At 44.9% G+C, this 24,103-nt stretch overlaps 1 protein-coding gene and 1 long non-coding RNA gene across 2 annotated transcripts in view; one reads left to right on the top strand and one right to left on the bottom strand.

The window, feature by feature from the left end:
* The window catches only part of TRABD2B (TraB domain containing 2B), a 383,471-nt gene that overhangs the window by 208,442 nt on the left and 150,926 nt on the right, over positions 1–24,103 (bottom strand). The window lies entirely within an intron of this gene.
* LOC120369743 lies at positions 5,270–15,712 on the top strand. The gene is made up of 4 exons (XR_005583371.1): positions 5,270–5,359; positions 6,139–6,249; positions 7,367–7,520; positions 15,569–15,712. It is a non-coding gene; the product is annotated as an uncharacterized LOC120369743 (long non-coding RNA).

Genomic DNA, 24,103 nt, shown 5'->3' with positions numbered 1-24,103 from the left:
GGATTGAATTTGATGTTGATGAGAATGACTATACTCACGTGTAACATGCTGTAAACTGGAGCTGTGTAAATTTGCTCTCTGTATCTACCAATAAAGGCAGGTCCTGAGTTGGTGCAAATCAGCGTCGCTCAATACAGCTTTGTGGGGGCACAGGCCTGGAAGACGTACTCAGATACTATGGTGATGAAGGTCATAATAAATCCCTAATAAGTAACAGGGGTGTTGTAGGTCTGGGTTGAGCGCTATGGGCCAAATCCTCAGATGGCACAGATCATTTACACCAACTGAGAATTTGGTCCATAAATTGCAACCCAGATCGACAATGTTCCTGCTATTCCAGTCCTGGTCTCCGTGTTCCCATCCTCATCCCTGAGCTCTGCCAATGTATCTCGGCACTTACCTGTAACACACCTGGACGGGTAGTCCAGCACTAGCCTGAGATTTAGGGGAGACAGATTTGATTCTTTGTCCTGCCACAGACTCTCCATGTGACTTTGGGCAAGTCTGTCTCAGTTTCCCATCTGTACAATGGAAACAATAACCCTTCCCCACCTCCCAGAGGTGTGATACCCTGGGCCTGGTGAGGTGCTCCGATACAGCAGCAGTGGTGGCCAGGTAAGTATATTAGCTAGATTCCAGCACATGACCATGACTGCCCTTTTCCTTTCAATACCCAGGTGGGGCGTTTTTCAAAATGCAAAATCTTGCACATTTGATTTTTTTTCTGGATGTAAAATTTGCACTCACCTCTAATTTGAACCATTCCTTTCAGACAGTTTAAAAAAAATAGCAAATGAAAAAAACAAACAGGCAAACCTGGCATGTTTCTCACAACATCAATTGTTCTCTGAAAGTCAACGGCAGACCCGAGCCTCTAAATCAGTGGTTCTCAACCTGTGTCCCAATCAGCACACAGGTGCGGATCATGTGACATCCTCAGGGCCCTATAGGGAGCATATAGACTGTGTGGATGTGACCCACATAACATAGAGAGATCTGCATACATGGCCCACAATGGTAAATAGGTTGAGAACCAATGATCTAAATCAACAGAAACGAGTTAATGGGATGGGGAACTTCTAAAGTCCAATCCAGCTCCCATTAAAGTGTACGGCAAGACTCGGACTGTCAGTGGGACGTGGATCAGGCGTGAAAATCCAGTGCTTGCAGGAGAAAACAGAAGTGCTACAAAACTGCCTTCCCTAGTTCCGTACCAAGCTTCAGGGACATGATTATGAAGGTTTTCAATCACGCTGAAGTTCTTCCAATGGCTCCAAGTGAGGGAGCCAGCAGAGCTCCTGAATCAGCTGACAATCTGCATCTCTGTTTTGTTGCTGTGTTCCAGAGATATGTCCCCAGGACCAGATTCCGCCCACTGAAACTCTGTAGAAGTCAAAAGGGTTGCAGCACTGTAACAGCAAACTGGGTTTTGGCCCCTTGCTGCTTTTGTTTGTTTGTTTGTTGTTTCTTTGTTCACAATTGGATGCCTCTGTATGGCCCTCCAGGGACTTACTCCAACCCATCTTATGGACTTTGTCTCCCTCTACTCCTCTTCCCATTCCCTTTGTGCATATGGCATGGGCCTCTTCTCTGTGCCCCCACATAGCCAGTGTGAGTGTCTTCCTCTCTGCATCTTCTGCCATCTGATAGACTTCTTGTAGCTCTCCAGCTCAAGATCTCACACCTCAAGTCCTGCTAATACCTCTCCCCTCCTGTGACTGGCCTCGCGAGTCGGATTCAATGTGTGTGTGTCTGTATTCACCACACAGCGTCCACGCACCACTGTTCTCAGTAATTTATGTCAGATGTAGGATGGGATTTTCATACACAATCAGCGCGGCCAGACTCTGCTCCCAGTGAAGCCAATGGGAGTTTGACCTCCAGGGTATCTGAGTTAGACCAATGCTGAGTGTTTCTGGACCCATGCTGTAGCTAGCTGCCTAAAGCATTTTGTGATACCCTTCATAGGAAAGCCACTACAAAACTCAAGCTGTTCTTCCATTGCCATGTCTATTGAATGCCATGAACAGAAGATGGCTTCAGATAGCTTCCCATGCACTTGCTAGTTACTTTCTTCTGATGGTTTCCTACTTTCAAATACAAGCCCCATTAGAAACCATCAACCCCGTTTTTTATGATTCAAGATCTCTCCCAAGTCCTTAGTTTCAATCTTTATCACTGCCTTAACCCTAGCTATTATTAAAGCCACAGTGGCTGGGTATGAAAAGCACAGTACAAACCCTCTCACCTCCCCATTCTTTCAAAGTGCCATTTTTACTTGACCTTACCATAACAAAGCAGGGCCAACAGAGAGCACTCTGTCACGCGGCACAGAGAAAGCAGCTGTAGCCAGCCTTACAGGCAGGGGTTTTCCTGGCTGCTTGATGTTTTTGATCTGATGGAGTTTGTAGTGGGCTTGTAAATGGGAATTAGTCATGCCTGGAGGGTAAAGGTGGCCAGACCTCATGCTGAAGTGCACATGTATTACCGAAAGGAAAACTAACAAAAGGAGATTCTGTGGCAGGCTAGAACAGAGGAAGAAGACATCAACAAATTGACAGAAAACAGCTTCTGGGACTTTCTAGCCCAGCAAGGATCAGACGGCTGGGCTGAAAAAAATAATAGTGCCATTTATTATGTTGAACAGTGGGGGAAAGCAATCTCCCCTCAGCCTCACAGATCCCGTTAGCTAATCACATAGGAACCTTCATCAATTAGGAAGAGTTTAAAAGAACCGCAAAGCTTCACTAGGTGTATGAAATAATCCCCTGGGTTGTCAGTGATCTTTACATGAGATAGATAGAGCTAAGTTTTTTATACGAAAGGGACAGTTAAGAAATAACAAACCCATTACGGAGCCAGATCCTCCAGCTGGTATAAAGCGGGATAGCACCATTGATTTCAATGGAGGCATTTTTACACCAGCTAAAGGTTTGGTCCCACATATTTAGCAAAAATGTCCTTGCTTTTGTAACTATTCACACTTTGCCCCAGTTCTGCAAATGCTACTCAGGGGAGTAATGTTAGCATGACTTTTGAAAACCATTCTGCTTATCTTTCATAAGAAGTGAGCAGCTAACTTTTTTTTTTCCAGAAGTCATGCTCACGTTGCTGTTCATAGAAGGTCTTGCAAAACCGATGTTGTTTTATTTAGAGAACCAAAATTTGTGGCCTAACCGACTTGGCAGCATCCCCTTTAGATGCAAAGATAACGTTTACTTCCAGAGAAAATTTCCCAGCCTGGTACAAATTATTCTAAATTACTCACAGATGATGAACGAGAGAAACTGCTGATGTGCCCAGACTTTTCAAGCCCTAGAATCTGTCACACATTGATGGTGACTTGCTCCGTGCATGTGTGAACCTACTGGAACCAATTTCCACCCTTCCCCTATAATGGCAGGAAAGTTTTAAAGGGAAGCAAACTATTATTTATTAAATTAAACATTGTTGCCAAAGTCAGTGCATCACAGCACCATGCAGATGAAGGTACTATTTAAGGTAGATATAATGGCCCTGTGATGGGGTATACAAACCCCACACTAGAAAGGAAGGGGTTAAAGAGCTACTCTGGGCCCAAGCAGTCCCAACCCACCTGACCTGGAGGAGCCTAAAAAGGGGATCAGAGTGTCTCAGTAGCAGGCAGCCAAAAAAGGAGAGACCTGGGACTCTCTGAAGGTCAAAGACTGTATTTTTGTGTTTAATTCTTTATTTTATGTGGTGGGAAAAGATGGCATGAGTAGGAAATGATCCAGGGAGGCAGCCGCATAGCACCTCAGGGTGCAGGATTTACCAGTGGGCCCTAGATTGAAGTCTGGTGGAGAGGGTGGGCTTGGGTTCCCCAACCAACCCCTAAAGAGGGATAGCTATGGAAATCTATCCCCTCTGGGGGGAATCAAGTTGGGGAAAGATCTTGAAGGTACAAGAGTCCAACCCATGAGGCCCTACCCCAAGGGGGAAACACTGAATCCCTTGCTTAATCCTGAAGACTTTGCTGGTTTTGGACTCTCTCTATATATACCCTGGAAGGGCCAGACTTGAAAACCCTGACCCGGCTGGAAGGCCGAGTCACTGAAAGGACAGACCACCACAGGATGGGGCAGTAGTAAGAAAGGGGAATGCCCAGGGAGAAGGCAACCTGCCACATCCCTGCCCGACCGCCAGGCAGCACTGGTAGTGAGCGATCCCCTTCACAGGCCCCCATTACCAGAATATCTGAGCAATTCCCATTGTTTAATTAATTTATTCTCACATAGCCCTGTGAGGTAAGGAAGTGTTTTTACCCCCATTTCACCAGGTGGAGGAAGAGGCGGGAAGTGAGGTGCAGATACACTAAGTGACTTGGTCAAGGTCACACAGGGAGTCAGTGGCAGAACAGGGGATTAAATCTAGTTCTCCTGAGTCCCAGGATAGTGCCCTCACCACCTGAACAGCCTTTCTCTCATAGTATAGAAAACTACACACATCTTATATCTGATTATTATTCTCTAATATGTGTAGAGTGGTCACACCAAAGGCCTCAGTCAGAGAGTGACACCCCATTACAGTACACACATCTGTAACAAAGTCCCGGTCCCAATGAGCTTACAGTCGAAGAGGAGGATTTGCACAGGGCTAAGGTTCAGTAGGAGCTGGGTTCCTAACTGCCTTAGGCGCCATCAAAAAACAGCTTAAGTACGATGAGTTCAGGTGTTCAGAAAGCAACATTTCCATCCTGTGGGAGATTCAAATATTTTGACATTTGTTGTCAGCCTAAAATGAGTGAGGAGTCAAAAACTTTTCAGAGGATCCCAAAATACCTTCTATTCAGAAGGGCCAACATGAAAAAGCCACCGTTTTTGATTGAAATGAAACATTTTGTTTCATGTTTCCCCATCAGGATATCCAAAACTTTAGTCAATCTACATTTGGCCATGAAAAATTTCACATTCCAATGAAGCCCTATATTTTTGGGGGAAAGCTTTTCTGTTGAAACATTTCAACCAGCTCTAATGATGAGCAACAACAGTTGGATACAACAGAAGGACAGTATGAGCAAATGGTAACAGGGAGACAGTTACAATTAGCATCAGAAGCAGCAGCCACATAGGAACCTGTGAAGATATCTCTTTGCATCACAGTTGGTCCTATTCACAATTCATCCACAATCTGTTCTAGAGCTCTGAATCAGAATGCATTCATGAATCATGCAATAGTTCCCACCCAAGGTTCCACGGCCACAGGGGTTCCACATACACAAGGTCCCATTGTGACCCAACAACTTCTTGATGCCAACTGGCAGAGGGCACATGGGTGCCTAAGGGTTTCAGGGATCCCCTGGTTCAGGCATTCATGGTTCTAGTTCTCCCAAGAGAGCCATGTAAGATTTCTACTGAAAGCTTGTGTCAGACTGGCCATCATAATCTTGGTGAAATGCACATGCAAATAATATATAAGGAGCTATGTACATACATTGAAAATTATGTTCTTAAGGCCTTGCAGTTAAAGGCAGGTCACCCAGAGGCAGAATCATAGAATCATAGACGGGTAAGACTGGAAGGGACTTCAATAGGTTATTTAGTCGAGTGTCCTGCACTCCAGGCAGGGCTAAGTAATAACTAGACCATCCCTGGCAGATGTTTGTCTGGTCTTTAAAACCTTCAGGACAGGGAGTCCACAACCTTCCTAAGCGATTTGTTCCAGTGCTTAACTACCCTGACTGGTAGGAAGTTTTTGTCCAACCTAAACCTCCCTTGCTGCAATTTTAACCCATTGCTTCTTGTCCTGTCCTCAGAGTTAAAGAGAACAATTTTTCTCCCTCCTCCTTGTAACAACCTTTTATGTATTTGAAGACTGTTATCATGTCCCACCTCAGTCTTCTTTTCTCCAGATTAAACAAACCCACATTTTTTCAATCTTTCCTCATAGGTCACATTTTCTAGACCTTTAATAATTTTTGTTGATCTCCTCTGGACTTTCTCCAGTTTGTCCACATCTTTCCTGAAACGTGTCACCCAGAACTAGACACAATACTCCGGCTGAGGCCTTATCGGCATTTAGTAGAGTGGAGTAAGGTAGCATGCCTCAGGACCACTTCCACCAGGCAGGAGGTGGAAGATAGTTAGCTCCCCAGTGCTAAGACATTGTATATCTTAAAAGGGAAGTCAATTTGCATACTGAGTGAAATGCTAATGAAGAGACTGGTGCGGACTTCAAGAAGACAAAATTAACAGGAAGAGGTGAACAGTGGGGGAAGGACCTTGTTTACAGGTAAAGAACAGAGAACTTGTCTAATATAACTTAGGATGCAGAAAGACACCCTGGCATGCTTCAGCGGGAGAGGCAAGCTGCCAATGGCTTGGTTCAGTGAAGTCATCAATTCCCCCAATTTGATTTTATTTATTTACTTTTATAGTCCTCTTACGACTGAAGCCTAAGCTGGCCTAGCTTCCCAGGAGGCTTGCGAAAAGCTGAACTGCACCCGATTTGCCAGTTTAACTGAAAAGTTAACCAGCGGTTAGGGACAAGCTGCTTCATTCTTTCCAGCTCTGGAATCTTAGTGTGTAAGAATCTTGGACATCGCTGCAAAAGGGGCATGTTACAAATTAGTAACAGTTTCGTTTATTAGCCCCCGAGTGGATTTATTTATGGCGTAGAAAATGTTGCTATCGGTTTTTCGAGACCAGGGATGTGATGTCACCAGAATGAAAAGGAATTTCATATCACAGTATGTGCCAAAATAGCCTTATTCCCAGTGCGCTTTCAGCAGGCGGCATCGTTTCACCAGGCACTTCTTCAGCTTGATGCCTTCACACCTTACAAAAGATCTACTGTGGCAGTAGCTATCACCTATCACAATAGGGCCATACACCCCCCTGGGAGCCAGCTAGAATGAGCAATGGGGTCTCCTTGTCCCCTTCCAGCCTCTCCAGAGAATGGGTCTTTAGAGCATTGGGATTGTCAGCCAGAAATGTGATATGGGCACTTATGCTTCATCCAATTCACACTGACGTCAATGGGCTTTGGATCAGGTCTTTCAAGTGCTCCCAGATGATGGTTGGGGCAGGAAGCCTGCCTGGGGCAAGGTTTTAAGGCTAGATTTTTGCCTGGGGAATAGAAATAGAAGGGTGGGGGAGATGACTTCGGAGAGCAGAAAAGGCCAGGGGTCAAGTAAGCTCATGTAGAAGGGGACCCAAGACACACCAGGCTGGCCTGAGACGTTTGAGAACAGCAGCACTGTGGCTTTCATAGCTAGCTCTTGGATGAGCAGCCATTGTTATTAGAGATCCTTGAAAATAAATGCAGCCTTTCTGTTGGTCGAGTGGTTGGTTATTTTTTGGTGAATGCAGAAGGCCACTGAGATTTTTATTTTCCTTCCCTCTTTTAGGGCCAGATTCTCCCATCCATGATAAGGAAGAAGAAACGTCTCGCGGCGGTGGAGTACAAGAGTTGACAGGAGAGCGCTCGGGGGTTGATTTATCGCATCTAGACTAGACACGATAAATCGATCCCCACTGGATCGATCACTGCCCGCTGATCCGGTGGGTAGTGTAGACATACTCTTAGTTTCATGCCAGTGAAATCAATGGAGTAAAATCGGCATACAACTGGCGCTGCAGAGTGGGGAAATCAGGCCTTTAAGATGTATGTATTCCTTTCACGAAAGAATATTGGGGAAGTCCAGGGTACTGCCTTGTTCAGTTAGGAACGGAGTTGAGTGAAAGTTGGAATTTTCCTTCCATGGGAAATGCTGAAGAAAAAAAACCCAAATTCTGTCTTCAAATGAAAAGTAGAAATTCCAAAGTTTGACAAGGAAGGGAAATTTGGGGGAGTGTGTGTGGGGGGAGAGATTATTCCAAAATAATCAAAACATTCTGCTTGGAAAATTTCAATATGAAATTCTGCCTGGGAACCCAAGCTCCCAGGAGCCCAGCTGAGGCATGGCTCCTAGGGCTTCCAGGTTCCTGGTTCTGTAGCAGGAAGCCTGAAAACCCTGGAGTCCCTGGCCTTGGGCAGCCTCCGTGGCAGGCTTCTGACAAGCTGGGCAGAGAAGCAGGCAGGAAACTAGGCAGGTTTCTACGGGAAAGTTTAAAAACCTGCCCTGTGTTCTGTTGGGAGATTTGCCGACATTCCCGCAAAACACTTTGATTTCAGCAAATTGGCGTTTTTCACCAGAAAAACATTCCATTTGGAAAGTTTCCAACCAGCTCTAGTTAGGGGGCTGATTGTTCTCTCGCTTACATTTCCGTAACTCTATAGACTCAGTCCTCATAAGCCCCATGACAGGGAGAGCCAAATCAGGCCCAAAAGGGCCTTTCTAGCTTGGAAGTCACAGATGGCGGGCAATTTCCTCAGCTCATGTAAATCCACCTAGCTCCACTGACTTCAGAGCTCCATCTGAGCTCTGTATCATCACTAGAGCTGTGAAGCTGGCCCTTTGTCACCAACAGTGTTAAGTCCATTTCCCTTAGAAACACAGAAGATACTATTAGAGGTATCAGTGCATGAAACTATATCTAAAGTGTTGCTGACACCTCATGGAAAGCGGAAAAGCTTTCCATTTAGAAACAATTGTGCTTCTCTATTGTAGTTGCATCACTTATTTAATAGGGTTATAGGCACTGAAAGCAGGTTTGTTCCTTGTGCAATACACCTCTACCTCGATATAACGCTGTCCTCAGGAGTCAAAAAATCTTACCGCGTTATAGGTGAAACCGCGTTATATCAAACTTGCTTTGATTCACCGGAGTGCGCAGCCCTCTCCCCAGAGCGCTACTTTACCACGTTATATCTGAATTTGTGTTATATCGGGTCGCGTTATATAGGGGTAGAGGTGTATTTGAGTATGTAAAGCTAAGTAGCAAATGCAAAGTAGTTTTATTAATATTACCCAGCACTCATTTTGTTCCTCAATTGAAACCATAATCCCTGTTGTGACATCATAATGGTTTGCTATTCAGATGACTATGATGCTACAGAAAAGAGAATTTATAAGTCTGACGTCAGGTGAATATTACACTGGATTAAAATCCTCAATTGGTATAAACTGACATCGCTGCATTGAAGTCAATGGAGCCACACTGAGTTGCACCAATGGGACTACACAGCTTCATGCCAGCTGAGGGTCTGACCCAAAGTATTTCACAAGACTCATGCCTCCCCTTTAGAGCTAGAAGTAGAATTACAGATGGGGAAACTCAGGCACAGAGCGGTGAAGCATCTCCTGCCTTATGTTTTAACAACCTAGTTATGTTGTCCCCAGGCCCCGAGCTCACAGGGGCCCCACAAGAGTTTTTCGGGGGGCCCCGCCGGGGGTCGGCGGTGGGGTCCCCCCCGCTGCTTCTCAGGGCACACACTGCGCGCCCCCTCCCAGAAAGGGCCCCGCCCGCCGCCCCCCCCCGGGTCCTCTGGGTGGCCCTGATGTTGTCTCTGAGTAATAGGATCAGATGAACTCATAACACAAAGATTCTGATTCCTACGTAATTTACCAAGAATTTGATGGCGAATCATTTAATTTACTTACATTGGAGAAAATTATTAAATACAAGCAGGCCCACGGGCCATAATCTGGCTCCAAGTGAAGGAACATGAAACCCTTGTAAAGTACATGACCTAGAGTTAGAGATATTTCTATGAAGAATTAAGAGTACAGGAATGTGCTCAGATAACAGGAGAATCAATCTGAATTTGTACCCAAAATACGATCAAAATTTTAAAAAAGAGATAATTTCTCAACAGTTCCTGGTCCTGTCCAAGATCAAACAAACCAAAATATCACAAAAACGACTATTTGTGCAAGATTGTCTGACCCGGACAGAACCAGGAAGTATCAGAAAGCCCTTGAATTGAAACATTCCATTTACATAATTGAGATTCCTTGCCGGCCCCCTACCACAGGACTGTGCACACGTGCACAATTCCTATGCAGCGGTCGTGTTTAAATATAAGGAGATCAATTTTCAAAGCTGTGGTTAAGGGTTGAGCAGACTCAGAGCACAGGTCTTGAAAATAAATGTATGGAACTGTGCAACTTTGGTGCTCTTCGAGGGGTATTTTCTCATAATCCTTCCTTGCCTGGAACTGTCAGTGAATGACACCTGAGCTCAATGCTGCAAAATCTGGGAGTGAAAGGATAAATACTTAGAGATGGTTTTGCTGTGAGCCAGATCCTCACGTGGTGTAAATCGCTGTAGCGCCATTGAAGCTATTAAGGAGATAGCTGGTGTAAACAGGAGTGAGGATCTGGCCCTGCTGTGAGGTTGGGATTGTTCCCTATGAGTGATTTGTCCAAGGCCATATAACAGGCAAGTAGCAGAGCCAGGAATTCCAGATGTCCAACCATAAATACAATCCAGGTAGACCACAGCTACCTGACCCAGTCTCATGAGGTGTAATAAACGAGAGATTAAAAGCACAATTTTGCTGTAGCACTGGCTAGATGTATTGGGCGTCACCCTTTGCTTTGGCTGTTCTGCTATAATACCAGCTACGCTGGAGGATTTTGTCCAGAGCATCCCTCTCTTGTGATCCCTGGATACCAGAATGGAGCCCTGGGACTACAGGAAGCTAGGTATAAATTAGAGCAGCCACAGAGACTATGTTAACCTACACTGGGGACCAATCCTGCCCCCAGCCAGCTCTAGGATCATGGAGTCAAAAGGTGGCATAAGGCCATCCCTCAGCTCTGCACGCTGCCTCTAAGCTGTGCTCAGTTCTGAGCCTGTGTGTGTATTTTATAGACAAATGTAATAACTCGGACGATCAGCTGGTGACCAGCACAGCCCTATTGATGTCAATCTGGACATAAGTCAACTTGTCCCGAGTTAGGATCCTGTGCAATGGACTGAATTTTGCCATGACTTATAGGGCTGAAACTCCTCATGAAGTCAACAGCATTGGGCTCAATGTTAAGAAACAAAGGAGGAAAGGAAATACCACCCTCAGAGCTTGGTCTGAAGCCCAGTAAAGTCTTCAACTGGCTTTGGATCCGGCTCTAAGTGAATCTGAACGGAACAGAACCTGATTCCGTTCTCATTTATGCCAGTGATTTCAAGGGGTCGTTACTCATTTACAGTAATACAGTGGAGCTAATAGCATAATCAGGTGCACAGTTCCTTGTGAATGCAGGCCTGGAGTGTCAATGGGAGGGAGGGTGATGGGGGAATGGGATGCAGAGATGGATGATTAAGGGTGACTTTCAGGACTTTGGTGACTTTATGGGTTTCCTCTCTCTGCATATATATTTTTTTATTGTTCAGAAAGCTCTGAGGCTGCCCCCTTGAGTGACTAATAATGTACCATTATCACTATGTCACATCATAAACAGTCAATAAAAGCCTAAGTGCTCTCAGTTCACGCCAAGTGGCAAGTTCCTCGGCATCCTCTCCTTCACGATAAGGAGGGAGCAGATACCCAGCAGCAGGGAAAAAAGAATCTTAGCTTTTCTTTCATAGTCTGGGTCAAAGAAGGTCGATGCTAATTTTCCTGAATGACGTCAGGAACGTAACTAAACAAATGAAGCTGCATCAAACATCCATTGTTGGTTTGGGAAGGCACCGCAGAGCTAAACGCCATGGGCCAAATGCAGGTCTGCTATAAGCAAGAGGGACTTGGTGACCTCCCTGGAGCAGTGCTGCTTAGCCAGGCTTCATTTGCCCTGGTGGGGCAGCTTGTATGAATGTATTCTTCTGTTTTCCTTTCTCGCAAGATGCTTCTGAAAAGATCCTGGGCTGGGCTCTGGCCACAGCACCCGCATAAAGGCTCCCTGGGGATCTAACGATGTAGAGCCAGGATAGAAGTTCCTATGCCATCCCTCCTCCTCCCTAAGGCTGGTACAGAGTGCATGGCCAGTGGGTAGTGTCACATTGTCCCATTCCAACACAAGCTGAACCCTCCAATTCCACCCCATATCCTGAGGAAGTTTGGATCGAGGCCTCTCTGTACAACGGACTGAGTCAGAACCCTGGATGAGAATTCCTAGGAGGTAATGCTACACCCCTAAAGGCCGATGAGCCTGCTACAGCCTTGGGAACAGAGAACAGAGGTGGATCTTGTCATTCAGGCACAGGCCTGTGCATTAAGATCCAGAAATCCATGTTTGATCCTCCCTGATGATGACCAGGAGCACAGTATTATATGAACTGTGAATAAATCCAGAACGTCACAAGTACGGACTGGCTCTAGTTACAAAGGTTGCTTCTGTTTTTCCCTCCAACATCCTCAGCTCCAATTATGTGAGAAGCTTGCACTGCTTGCCTGCTCCAAGATCTACCTTTCATCAGATTTGAGGCAGCAAGATGGAAAGGGGACGATATCTCCTCCATGACCTAATAGCTCCCTCTGTCCAGTCACTTGAGGCCCAGCTTCACTGTGGAGTTCTCACACGTTGTCATGCTGACCTGCCTGTCGTCATGAGGGATCTCCTTTTGGGAGCTGACGCAACTGCGTGCAAACATCTTGAGACGAGGGATATGGATTCTTTTGGAGCACACCATGGCAGTTTGGCAGAACTACATTCCCCAAACTGGAGGGGAAAACAGAAGAGTTTGGTGTTTCAGGGAGTCAATCTCCCTCAGTCCCCGCCCTCATGTATCACCTTGGGCAATTCACTTGTGGCTTGATTTCAGAGGTGTGGCGCACCCCCAGTGACTTCAAGCACGAGTGGCCCCTTGTGACTTCCAGGGAAACTATGGGTGTTCAGCACCTCTGAAACTCAGCTAATGGATTTCTCCACGCCTATACAACCAGGATGAGGATCACAATGACCTACCTCACCATTGTGAGGGTGGCCTCATTAAAGTTTGCAAACTATTTTGAGATTCCTCAGATGTGAGGGGGTTATATAAACCTGCTCTGTTTATTAAGTCACCATCATGAATGGCCTTCCTAGCAGACAGGATCAGAAGCTGACAGTAGCTCTTAAATGGAAAATGGAGACAGGTGCCTTCTATAAACACTGGAGCCAGTAGGGTGACCAGATGTCCCGATTTTAGAGGGATAGTCCCAATTTTTGGGTCTTTCTTTTATATAGGCTCCTATTACCCCACACCCCCGTCCCGATTTTTCACATTTGCTGTCTGGTCACCCCAGGAGCAAGTGCCCTTCCTCTTGCCAACAAACCATAGTTCTAAATGTAATGTTGGGCTTGATTTTCCTCTGACCTCCACCTGCGTAATTCAGGAATATTACATTCAATGGAGTTACACCAGTGCAAGCAAAAGGAGAATCAGGCTCTTTAGATTTAAACTTTTCTTCAGCAACGAATGCACTTGATTAATATAGCCGCGTCTAGTGCCATAGGCTAAGATGCCAGTTACCGGGCTGCTGGTTTTAATTAATGCTTTGCATGTACTATATAATATAAGCGGCCACATATGCTGGTTATATTAGATGCTTCATAACCACAAGGAGAGAAAAACATAACCCTGCACTGAAAGAGGAATTGGATCTCGCTTTGACAAACTATTTCTTACATATTCCTCTCTATCTCTCTATCTCTAGCCTAGGAGCTATAAAATTTCATGTACTAGGAGTTGTGGGTTGTTTTATAGAGCTGAGGGTAGGCTTTGCTAGAGGAAATTGACTTTAAAAGGGCACTTGTTTCTGCTGGCTGTTTTCACCCCTAATTGATTGACAACTACAATTGTCTACCCCTTTCTCCCTATGGGCAAGTCGGGAGCTGTCATCCTCATTCCTCTTACAATTTACACTTAAGCACACAACCTTCTCTGTGGGGAGAAATCATTCTGCACTAACATTCTCTTCTTCTTCTCCACCCCTGCCTAAATGTGTCAGGATTCAGAAGTTGACATCTCTTGCAGTTATCTGTCAGTCAAAAAGAAGGAAAGTCTTAAGAAAGGAACGTATAGTCTCCCCTGCTTTCCCTGGAATGGCTAGATTTTGAATTGTGAGAGCACAGAAGTAGATTCCTATGTCCAGAGAAAACATTACTGTATCATCAGTGGACAAAGGAAGATAAAATAGGCATATATATCTCTGGTTTCAGCCAAGCTTCATTCTATGTCACTTTTCTACTCCCATGATTTTTGCCCCTCTCTGGCCATAACTAAGGATAGATCTAAGGCCTGGTCTACACTGGGGGAGGGGTCAATCTAAGATACGCAACTTCAGCTACAAGAATAGCACAGCTGAAGTCGACGTATCTTAGATCGAATTAAAATTACTTTGCATCCTCATGGCGCGGGATCGACGGCTGTGGCTCCCCCGTTAACTTTGCTTCCGTCTCCCGCACCGCTGGAGTTCAGCAGTCGATGGGAAAGCGATCAGGGATCAATTTATCACCTCTACGCTAGATGGGATAAATCGATCCCCGATAGATCGATTGCTACCCGCTGATCCAGCGGGTAGTGTAGACGTATCCAAAGTTATTCCAGCTAGAGCAGTTCCCTAGGGGCCTCTCTACTGGTCAGGCATTGCAAGAGCTAGTGGCACCGGAACAGGAGGGACCTACAGGCCATGGCCCTTCCACTTTTTTCCACAGGTCCGTCCCCCTGCCCTCCTCTTCCCCCAAGGCCCTGCCCCTCGGCCAGGCTGGAAGCTGGAGCCTGCCCTGGTTGTGGGGTCCTGGAGGTGGGGACATTGGTCAGGGACTGCTCTCAGCTCCCCCATTCCAGGCAGATAGCATGGCCTGAGCTCCCCGACCTGGCTCCAGCTTCTGGGTTGGTTTGGGGGCAGGGCCTTGCGGGGAAAAGGAAGAGCAGAAGTGGGGCCACGGAGGGGGTGGGGGGTCATGCCCCCCCCCACACTTTTAGGAAGAATCCTGGAAAGAGCACAATGTAATCCACCTCTGGCTGGATGGTATAGAGCGAACTATGTCAACTTTACACAACATGGAGATTCCCTTACATCAGGGCCCTTCTCCATTACCTTTGCACTGTTAGAGCACAGCAAAATGGCAAAGCTGGGGAACAGTACCTAGCCCATTGCTTCAAAATGGTTGGACTTCTTGTAACCAGAGATAGACTGAGGTCTTCTTGTAACCAGAGATAGACTGTAATTCCAGCACCGAGCACATAATGTTCCACTGTTCTGCTTGTGGGTGGAAGAACATTGATTATAGAACTGGTTGGAAACTGGAATTTCCATTCTGTGGGAAACGCCAACATTTTTAAATGTGTTTTTGCTCCAAGTTGGAACAAAAAAGCCAAAATTTTGAGATTTCCCGTGGATCAAAAATTCTGAATCAATTTAATTTGGGACCATCAAAACATTTTGCTTCAATACTGTTGAATCTTCTGTTTTGATAAAGCATGTTTCTCAGTGTCAGAAAATAATAATTAATATTATCAAAATGAAATGAATTATAACAATAAAGTTGAACCAAAATGTTTTCACCTGATCAAAATGAAACATTGACATTTATTAAAAATGAAAAGAGAATCAAAGCGATTAATTCCCTGTTGAAAATTTCATCGAAATCAACACATTTTGATTTTGACAACTGCATTTTCCAACAGAAAACTGTTCCATTGAATTTTTTTGGTCAGCTCTAATTATTTCTCAGTTTTGAGTGTGTGGATCTACTTGCATCGTATTTTAATAACACTAACAATTTCTTATATGTGTATAGAACCTGCAATCTTCTACAGTCCCAGAGGGCTTTGCAGATCATGTATATCGGAATCCCTTAATCCACAAGTGCAATGCAGCCATGCTTGGGCTGGAACATGACAGGTGTATAACAGTACAAAGCAACACTACCTGCCACACTGTAGCCATCACTCTGGTACCTGAGTACTCATATCAGTTTATTAAAGGTTATCTTAATAACTATTATACAAGTAGCTGGAGTCGACGTACCTTAGGTTGACTTATTGCGGTGTCTACACTGCGCTGGGTCAATGGGAGAAACTCTCCTGTTGACTTACCTTATGCTTCTCGTTCCAGTGGAGTACTAGAGTTGATGGGAGAGCGATCACAGCATTGATCCACCGGTAAGTGGAGACAAGCCCTAAGGAAGAGGAGCTTGTACTGCATGTTCCCCCTACCTTGAAAGAGGACCAGACTCCATGTTCAGTTTTGCCAAATGTCAATGAGTGCAAAGAAGTGGCCAAGACTGTCTACTAGGCTAAGGTCCTGCACCCGTAAAGCTGAAGGGAGTTTTGTCGTTGACTTTAAAAGGCACAGAAGCGAGGCTTATGTGTGCAAAAAAAAAAAAAAGCCCACACTCAGTGACCTCAGTCCTGCAATCTGGTCCACTAGCACAAACTCCTTCACTCACATGGAGTAAAAGTTCGAGGTCATCAGCTGGAAAGCACTTTGGGATCCTTTATAATCAGACACCCTCTATAACTACAAGATGCCCCCTTACGTTAAATAAATCAAGCCCTCGTGCGTTCATAGTTGCAGCACCCAGCCTAAAGGGAGACCTTTGAAAAGTTCAGAAAGGAAGGGGGACCATTTTTAATACAAACCGAACCATGGCACCCTTCTCAGCCTCTTTTCATGATACCAGTTGTGGTTATGAACATGAATTGCTTGGAAATATGATATGTTAGATGGGAAGACAATTTCAAAAGAGCCTGTGAATTGGCAAAAGGTCTGAGAGGTATTTTTCTTTCCTGGTTTCACAAGCTCCCTTTCCATATTTTATTTTTTTGGCTGGCGAGCCGGCCAAGTCTCCTTACATCATGATTTGCTCAGAAGAAAGGGCAAATTGAAAGGGAATTAAAGCAAGTCGGTCAAGCAGAGGTTTCTCATCTCTTTTAACCAACAAAACTTATTGAAGGCGCTGAAAAAAGCCACAAGTCTGGTGGATTGGAAATGCTGTTAAATTTAAACAGAAGCAAAGTAATTAATACATCTTTAAAAATGCATTACTTTTTTTGAAAAGGAAAGAAATACAGAAAGGATATCAATAAACATTCTAATAAAGTCTGGATTGTTAACGCCTTCTGCAAAATCAAAACGCACTTCCCGCCACATGAAAGGGAAGACTATGAAGAACCAGATGTACGTGGTGTTAAACTCAAGTACAAAGAGTGAGGGCATGGGCTGAAGGCCCAGTTTTTGGGCCACATCTTGAAACTCTTACCCAGAGTTTGCGTCTGCGACCCCTTACTGGTACTGAATGCAATTCAAATCCGCGCACAAGCCCAGTGAGTTTATGGGGTATATAGATCTTATGAGCTACGGTTGGGTGAATTTCACCCATTGAGCAGTGACCCACTGCAAGTGTTTGTAATACATCCCTTTCTGTGCCAAATCCACAGAGGATATGAGTGTTATAGCACCCGCCAGGGGTCCATGGTTCTTTAGCTCCAGCTGCAGAAGCACATTTGTCTAGCTCTGGAGATCCCTGGTTCAGCCAAGACGTTGGCCACCATGTCCAAAGAGCCAGGGCACTCCCGTGGGGGTGAAGCTCACACCTGGGCAGACAGCCAAACACAAGACCCCCACACACGACTTACCCTCTCTTTGAGGGTGAAGGAGGAAATAAGTGATGGTTTTGCTTTGTTTCACCCTCTGCCCTGAGGTGACTTTCACTGGCAAGTAGTTCCAATGGGTTCAATGGGATATGGAAGAGTTGAGTTAAATGGGAGTAGAGCCATGAATTAGAACTACTTGATTAGTAAGGATGGCAGAAATCAGTTCTTATTCAAGCAAAACACCTCTTGGGAGAAAGAACGTCAGGATTTTGCCCCATGAAGAATGCCATCCCCTTTGCCTACATCTGTTTTCTTGAAATATGGCTAGTTTAAACCCCCTTTTCTAAAAATGCATAATCAAAAACGCCCTTTGGTTTCTGACAATGACAAGGCTGCCCAGGGAGCTGAACACTAGAGCGGATTGAAAAATGGTGTGTGGTTCCCAGGAAGAGTTTCAAATTTTCACTGAAAATAAAGGAAAGCTTTTCAGTCAAACACAGGCACTCACAAACACCACCATTTGTGCTGAAAATTGTCAGCTTTGCCAGAAACTCAACATTTTCCTCAGAAAGCAGACAGCTTTTGTGAAAAAATTGCATGTTCAACCCCCCCAATTTTCCATTAAAAAAATAGTGGGTTTTTTAAAATCAGCTTTAGTGATTACATCATCAAGCATGACATGAGTCAATAAGCCTATCTCGGCATGAAGGTCTTCCAATTAGAACAGAGAACATGGGGGAGGTTTTCCAGTCTACAATTTAGCCTCATATTCTGGGGATGAGGAATCTGCAGTGGAAACTTTAGGCCCTTCTGATAACAGAGGTGGGTTTTTTTCTCTTTTCCAAAATGTTCTCTTTGATATGTTCTAAAACGCTTGACTTTCTCAATTTTGTTTTGTTTTCAAAGTGCCTTACAGGTGGTTTCATGTATTTCATGCTTTGGATTTCCTTGCTCTTGGAAGGGATGATTTATGGTGGTTAGGACTTTGGGGCTTTTTTATAGGCTTTATGAACAGTGCCCCCATCTCTGCTCTGCTGGAATGTCTAAAATCTTGAGCGTCCAAAATCCCCTGCATCAGACCACTAAAATTCATTGGAGATGCTACCCTGGATTTCTACACCATTTGGAAGCTAATTCCTTCTGCTCCAAGTTGTGATTTTCCAAAAAAATTAAGCATGTTTCTAACCATTTTTAAAAACCTTGACCCCGATTCTCCACTCACATCAAATACAGATGACTTTACCTTACTGGAGCTCTCCTGATTTACACCAGTGTAAGTGAGATCAGAATCAGGCCCCACATGTCTAGCTGCTATGATTGCTCCACACCATAAGAAGTTAATGTGTTACCCCACCACCCGCAAAGAAGCAGACTAATCCACCTGTCATGTGATCACACCACCTGCCAAATGCTGAGAGTTTATAGGGTTAGTATCAATAGCTCTGTTGATATTTTGCTGATTATGTTTATGTTAGGCCGTATTGGGGGGACAAAGTCAATTCCTTAAGACGTCACTTCTTTCAGGGGATACGTTATAGAACTCCTGGAAAAAAGGTTTCCTAGATGGCATTTCTAAAGAACTAGATAATGGAAATCTTATACATTTTCATTAACACAGAGGACAGTAAATAGGGGTAGACTGAGGAGCGGGTGTGCAGAAGCTGAATCAGGACAAGGTTTGCCTTCAGGGTCTTAGAAGTCTCATGTGAGCCGTTCTGGTGAGGTTTTAGTAATCTCATGTGATCAGCCAGTTCGGAGCCATAGCCAAACTGGAATTAAAAAGCTAGCTCCTTCCAGCTTTGAACCAAAAACTATAGGGCAGGTTCAGATTCAGCAATCCGATGCCCAAACCACCACTGCCCCTTGAAATACAAAGTGTTGGCTTTAAAGTGCGGGTTAGACATTTATTTGGACACACAAAACCCACCCAGTTATATTTTAATAACATTTCTAAGGTACCATAATTCTTAGGAAATACATGTTTCACTTTCTAATAATTTCTGAGTTCCATGGACTCATCCTGGAAAAAAGAAATCAAGAGTATCCTAACGATCAAAGTGCTCTGAAGGGAACAGATACCGCCACACTGCAGGCTTTAGACTGAAACTTCCAACATATGGAATCACTACAGAAGTTTGGGTTTCTCTTTTCTAGTTCCAAGCTGTGCAAAGTTGACCTCATCTGAATCCTAAAAAGAGCTGGATTTGTAATTGGGGAAAGCATGCCTTGACAGAGGGAGGGGTTTGAATTCCACCTAATGGTAAAGCTGTGTTGTCCACACCTGTTGATTAAAGTGGAGTTGCTTTGTGATGTCAGATTCCCTTAGTTCATTGCTGCCAGACTCTGACATAGCCTTACTCAGAGGCCAGCTCCTCATCAAAGATGTGTTACATTTATCTGAAATCAAAGGCTCCAACAGGGGTGGCTCTAGCTTTTTTGCCGCTCCAAGCATGGCAGGCATGCTGCCTTCGGCGGCGCGCCTGCGGGAGGTCCGCATGTCCCGAGGATTCGGCGGCTTGCCTGTGGGGGGTCCCTGGTCCCGTGGCTTCGGCGTACTGCCGCCGAATCCGCAGGACCCGCGGACCTCCCACAGGCATGTCGCCGAAGGCTTCCTGACTGCCGCCCTCACAGGGACCGGCAGGGCACCCCCCACGGCTTGCTGCCCCAGGCACGCGCTTGGAGCGCTGGTGACTGGAGCTGCCGCTGGGCTCCAAGCAGATGTCATTATATATGTTTCTTACTTGCAATGAAGACAAATAAAACCAGTGTCATCTAACACATTCTGTACAGCATCTGTAATGCTAGCGCTGCGCAGGGAAATAAAAAAGAAATGGGTTAGGTTGTGTACGCTGTGTGTGCGGAAAATGTTTTTAACTCCCGTGGCCTCTGTAATAAGAACCACACAGTCTGAAAATGAAACATTGCCAATTGTTAACTGTAGGTCTGGTGGAAATAAAACGAGAGACACGGCAAAAGGGAATGTCACCTAAATCTAATTTCTTCGTGTCAAACAGTGCTACTGTATCTCCTTCGTATACAAGGATAGTAGATGAAATGTGGAGGAATGTTATCACAGTTTGCAATGAGGGATGCTCAGAAAAGTGGAAAAAGCTGGTTCAGATTTGGATTCTGAAGTTCAGGTGTTTCTTCAGGCATTTCCCCCAACCCCTTGATTCTTGCTCTGAACAAAATCTCACAAAAGGATTTCTCCTGTGGAGTCAAACATTGCCAGTCTTATGCAAAACTCTCACTGAAATCAATAAGAACGTTGGCAAAATGACCAGGATTCAGGCAGAGATGTCTAGACCTCCTGTTTCCAGAAAAGATGATTTTGTGGACTAGGACTCAAGAGCTCTGGATTCAACTCCTGGCTCTGCCACAGGTTCCCTTCATGACCTTGAGAAAATCACTTAATTTCTATGTGCCTCAGTCCCCCTTCTGTTAAATGGGGATAATGCATCTATTTAGACTATAAGGCACTGGGAATTGGCAACCCTTCGGTCAGGCCCAGGCTGACCACAATATGAAGGTCACTGAGCCCAAGGGACAATCACAGTTGAACTCTCGAGAGCACCCTTGGGGAGGGCACTGCTGATAAGGATCAGTACCAAGCCAATGGTCACCAAATTCCATACCCATCACATCTGTTTTAAAAGCAAAAACGATATGGCTCCTGCTTGGGGGCTTCCCATTTCTGGAGAACCCAAAGGTTGTTTCCTTGACCCAGAGGTCTGGATTCTTCCTTCGGGGTCTGGTGGCAAAGTCCAAACAGACAACCTGAAAAAAGTCTTGTTACTGAAGCTCAAACCCCATTCTCTGCCCCCGACCCCCCGAAAGTTCCTTCCTCCGAGACAATCCTGTTGGTTCCAGATTCTCCCCCACAGAGTTCTGGCCCTTAAAGGAAAACATCAGCTGGTAGATCTCGCCCTGTCAAGGAGAGACCGCCAACACCTCCAACTCCTCTGCAGTCTCTCCTGTTATGAGAGAGAGGAGGCTTATTACAGCTCGCCTTGCTTTCTGGCATGCCTTGCATTAGAGACCTACAAATCCAAACAGCTCCTTGGACTACATTTCCCAGAAGTCCTTCAGGCTGAGAGAGAGAGAGAGAGAGAGAGAGAGAATACTGACCTGCCCACACTTCAAAGCTCACATGATAATCCCTAGACACCATCAGCAGCCTGGATCTTTTCCCCCATCCTACAAACTGCTATCCTGGGACTATTACTTCTCTTTCAGTGGCTGTTTTCTTTGTCACCTAGGTAAATATCAAACCCTGGAACTGTATTCCTGGAGTATTCCCTGCTCCATCTTAAAGGGGTAGTATATCTAGTTACAAGGTCCTAGACTGAATTTGCTTCCAACAAAATATAATCTCACTATAGAAAGGTAAAACCCACCTTTCAAAATGCCCACATATTCCTTCAGTAGTTCTCCATAACAGCTATTTGCATTGGACAAAAACTGGGTCACAAAGCAACATTCAGCCTGTGAAAGTTTTCAGAAGTCTTAAAATATCCTGGGATCTATTTTTTTTAACTAGATAAATCCAGCTTGCCTTGCATTATTGCTGGCTCTCTTAGATCCGATCCGAGAGTGAGAGAAAGAGAAAGGGAATCTTTAAGAGGAACTCCCAGGGGGACACTAATATTTTTAATAGTTTGTGGGTTATGAAACAAATCTGTGTTAGCAGTATTATATATCTCAGGCTGAGCCACCAGGGTGTTTCCAGGCTCTTTAATGCAACTAAAATACTAACACAGCACAGCCAGGAAAGTAGATTTATTCACAAAGAAATGTTTGCTAACAGAAATGAAAATGTAGGCCTGGGTTGTGTTGCAGAGTACTAATGTTCAGCTGTGCCTCTTGCTTTCCCCCTCACCATTCCAGTTGAAATCCAGTTGCAATATCTGATCCCCGGTTTTTGCTTCCACCCAATGTATATATTCAAGGTGTCTCTCCCTTAGCTTTCAGAGCCACTGCTCAGTGATAAGTCAACATGACCCAAACTCTAGGCTAGCAAAATGGTGTGATCTAGAGTCAAGGAGAGTTAAACATAAGCAGAAAAGAGTGTACAGAAACTCTAGGGACCTTTAAAAAAAAAACAGTGTGAAACAGGACCTGAACTAATCAATGGTGCTCAGTGGGGAAGCATAATTATTAATAGGCCCTACAAGGGGCCTCAGAAAATATGCAGTTCTCTTGGAAGTTTAAAAGGTCAGTGTGGATAACTAACACATACTTTCTTGGTAGTTATTATAGGCAGTAAAAAATCATTCATAACAAAAACAGTTTGGAAAAAATACTCATGTCCTCAATGGCTGGTTTCGGAGCTATTCCCAGGCCTTCCAAGTACCTTTACTGGCAGGTCAATGTGCCATGTTTAATGTTCTTCCTTAATTCCTAAAGCTTAGAAAGTCCAATCCTCCTCACTGTTTGTTATGATCGAACATGATTACATACCTGGCGGAGGCTAAGCATGAAAGGTTACATGTGGATCAGATAAAGTGTGCGATTGAAGGCCATGGGGCAGAGGGAAGTGTTTGTCTTGTGATGTCTGCTATCCTTATTTTGAGAACCTGGCAAGTGTTGGGTCTTTTGCTCTTTGTACAAAAAGAATGTGAAGAAAGCACCTGGGCACAGCTGGATCTGAGATACTTTTGTTTGCTACCCTAGTATTTACTATGCAACTATTCACAAACATGTTAGATCTAGTTATTTACGTACTGCTGCTCTGACTGGTTTCTGGCAGCTTCTACAACACACGACATGGTGAGTGCCCAAAGGGGCTCACAAGCTATTTAAAGGGATACGGCCCTATTCCTACACATTCCACTATAATAAAATGAACAACGCTGAGCAAACTCAGTGTGCCATTCATTGTGAACGAACGCTGTTGTGTTTAACTTCCAGAACAAACACATTGTCCCTCGTTTATTCTGATGCAAGCTCATTGACTTCAATGGATTTGCTCTGGTGCGGGATGTGGGCCATTGTGTTAAGTGCTGGCACCAGAGACAGAGAGTGATTAAGTGCAATTTAGAATGGACATCCACAAAGACTAGGAAAGAAGCCACGGGATGCAGAAGAAGCAGAATGACAGAACCCTGGCTCAAAGAGCAGATGCACAAAATGACTGGCATGAGAAAAGGCTTTCCGTTTAAGCACCGAGGGAAACTAGGACCCATGAGAAGAGAGGTGAACCTGGCACTCAACATATGGCAAACACGGAGGAGGCAAGAACAGTTGGAAGAGAAGCAAAGAGCCCAGCAGTGAACATCCAGTGCAGAGGAAACTGCTTTCACTGAAGGGTCATTTGGTAGCCCAAGCTATACCAGTCAAAGCTGCACCTGGAAGGATCAGTTGCAAAGTCTAAAGCAGAGACAGGGATGGAAACTGGGCTGATGGCATGCTGAACTGCTACATTTTGATGACATGGTGCATGTGAAACCACTGAAGAGTAGACAAATGATCCATTGAACAACGGATGGACAGAACAGTGCTCCAACTGCTTTCACAGTGCAATGGCCCCAAGCTGGTCCTCTGGACGGGGTGAACTTCACTTTCTATTTTCATATACATTCGCTGAGGTCATGTTCTCATCCTTCTGGGGTTCATTTCCTGAACCCATTTAGGTCAACCAGATTTATGGGCTCAAGGAAAGTGTTCAAGGAAAGTGAATTACAAAGTTGCATACACAAATACCAGTAGAAAACACTGCCACTCCCAGAGCATTAAAA

This window comes from Mauremys reevesii, linkage group 8 (genome assembly GCF_016161935.1).
Source record: "Mauremys reevesii isolate NIE-2019 linkage group 8, ASM1616193v1, whole genome shotgun sequence".
NCBI lineage: Eukaryota > Metazoa > Chordata > Testudines > Geoemydidae > Mauremys > Mauremys reevesii.
The sequence above is the reverse complement of the archived record's forward strand: the minus strand, read 5'-3'. Positions and strand labels throughout refer to the sequence as shown.